Consider the following 2,732-nt stretch of genomic DNA (forward strand, 5'->3'; position numbering starts at 1 on the left):
GAAATTAGGCTTAGAAAGCCCCCAGGATTTTTTCCCCTTTTACTAAAATGGATTAACACGAGTTTTTCTTTTTTCCTTCTTTTTTTTTTTTTTCCTTTTTTTTTTCCTCCTCTGCTGCCAATTGTTTCTCTGCCCCGGGGCCAACCTGTAAATGAGATGTTACATCTGCACCCGGCTAAGTAAACACTTTATAAATGAATAAATAAGTGAATAAATAAGGAAATAGTAATACCTGCGCCCAGCGGAGCCGGGCGAGGCGGCGGCTCGGCCGGGGGGGAGCGGGGAATCGGGACCGGGGAGGGCGAGGTGAGACCCCCCCATAGAACCCCCCACAGCCCATCACCGCTGCACCGAGCCTCCTCCCCGGGGTGGGGGGGTCTGGGTTGGGTATCCCGGAGCCTCCCCCCCGGCAGTGCAATGCCACCGTCCCGTCCTGGTGCCCTCACCCACCCCACTCCGGATCCTGTCCCCGGGGGGGACGGGGGGGGGGCGAGATGCGGCATCTCCCCCCGGGGCTCCCGGCTGACCCCCTCCCGGCCGCCCGGCCTGAACTTTGTAATTATAACGGCTAACGAGAACAAATGCAAGAAGCACTCATTGAGTAACTGATATCAATTATGGAAGCAGGCTTTTGAGCCGGGAATAAATGATAGGGGAATTGGCCTGAGAGGGAGTGGGAACAGACATGTTATTATTTACGCCAGATTAAGAAAAGTATCCAATTTGCTGGCCATCTCCTTCCGCTGGGAATCGGCATCAATTTTATTATTGTTCCTCAGATTTTAATATTCTCTAAATGAATTACGATCGAGCTAGGTAGTTAGTCAATAGTTTAATGCAATTAATTAACTTCCCATCGCTTGGTTATCTCTGCCCGGACCCCCTTTTCCCGGCCGGCCCCCACCGCGGGGCAGCGGTAAATCAGGGGGCGCCGGGTTCCGCGCCCCCTCCGCCGGGCTCCGCGCCTCTCCGCCGCCGCGTGTGTGTGTGTCTGTTGACTCTTTGGTGTCTAGATTTTTTTTTTTCCACTGTTCCGTGCATTGTACGACATAACTAGAACTGAAGCAGTACATTTCTTCAAACAATGCCTCCCCGATTCCATTTGTAATGGAATTGGAGGGAGAAAATGTAATTGTGTGTTAAACATGAGGCAGCCATACATGAAGATAAGCAGGGCTGAGTGACTGGATATGGAAATCCAGCGCGGGGACCAGATACTGGAGGTCTATTTTGGAGTTAAATGGCTCATAAAAATAGGAGGCTGGCGTTTATTTATTTATTTGCCCGAGCATCTATAGGGCTGCGCATGTGGTGCTGCGTTTTTGGAGGGGGGGAAAAGGGAAGGGAAAGAGTGGGATGGCTCGTTTGTGTGGGGCTGGTGGTGGGGTGGTCGCTGCTGAGGGGAAAAGGGGTAGGGGAAGGGGGGAGCAGCCGGTCGGGGGCCGGGGCCGCCTGTCCAGGGCCCCCCATCAGACCACCGCTCCCCCCGGGGGGGGGTATCCCTTGGAGCTGACTCCTCTGGGACAACTTCTGCCGCTCGGGTCGGGACAACAGGGACCGGGGTTCCCCTCCCGGTTTGGGGGATCACACCGGAGCAGAGGGGCTGGAGAGCGGAGCGCTCCGGGGGTGCTCACCGGGGACACGGGGGTGCTCACCGGGACACGGGGGTGCTCACCGGGGACACGGGGGTGCTCACAAGTAACACGGGGATGCTCACAAGGACACGGGATGCTCACGGGGACACGGGGGTGCTCACAAGGGACACGGGGGTGCTCACCGGGGACAGGGGATGCTCACCGGGGACAGGGGGTGCTCACAAGGGACACGGGGGTGCTCACCGGGGACACGGGGTGCTCACCGGGGACAGGGGGTGCTCACAAGGGACACGGGGGTGCTCACCGGGGACAGGGGATGCTCACCGGGGACAGGGGGTGCTCACAAGGGACACGGGGATGCTCACCGGGGACAGGGGGTGCTCACAAGTAACACGGGGGTGCTCACCGGGGACACGGGGGTGCTCACGGGGGACACGGGGATGCTCACAAGGAACACGGGGATGCTCACAGGGACACGGGGGTGATCACAAGTACACGGGGATGGTCACAGGGACACGGGGATGCTCACAAGGAACACGGGGATGCTCACAAGGAACACGAGTGTGCTCACAAGGAACACGGGGTGCTCACAAGTACACGGGGGTGCTCACAGGGACACGGGGGTGCTCACAAGGAACACGGGGATGCTCACAAGGAACACGAGTGTGCTCACAAGGAACACGGGGTGCTCACAAGTACACGGGGGTGCTCACAGGGACACGGGGGTGCTCACGGGGGACACGGGGTTACGCAAAGGGGGTGCACCCAGCAGCCCCGGGGGTGCGCACCGGGAGCAGGACCCTCTCCGCCCCGCAGAGCTGCAGACGGAGCCGCCCCGGGGTCCCGCAGGGTGCCGAGCCCCGTGTGTGTGTGTGTCCCCCACCGCCCCGGGGTGCCTGGTCCCGCGTCCCGTCCCGTCCCGTCCCGTCCCACCCCCGGCCGGGCTGGGGGGGGGCCGTTCCCGGGGGAGGCCGGGGCCGCCCCTTCCCCGCCGCACATCTGGGAACGTCGTTAGGGCCGCCCCGCTCAGGAAGTTTTTCACACTTCACGTCTCATTAACCGCAGGGCTCGGATTCCTTGGGAAAGGGGGACGGGCGGGAGGGGGGAAAGGGTGGATGCGGGGACCGCAGCTGCTGG

The sequence above is a fragment of the Calidris pugnax genome, unplaced genomic scaffold (assembly GCF_001431845.1).
Source record: "Calidris pugnax isolate Ruff unplaced genomic scaffold, ASM143184v1 scaffold123, whole genome shotgun sequence".
Classification (NCBI taxonomy): Eukaryota; Metazoa; Chordata; class Aves; order Charadriiformes; family Scolopacidae; genus Calidris; species Calidris pugnax.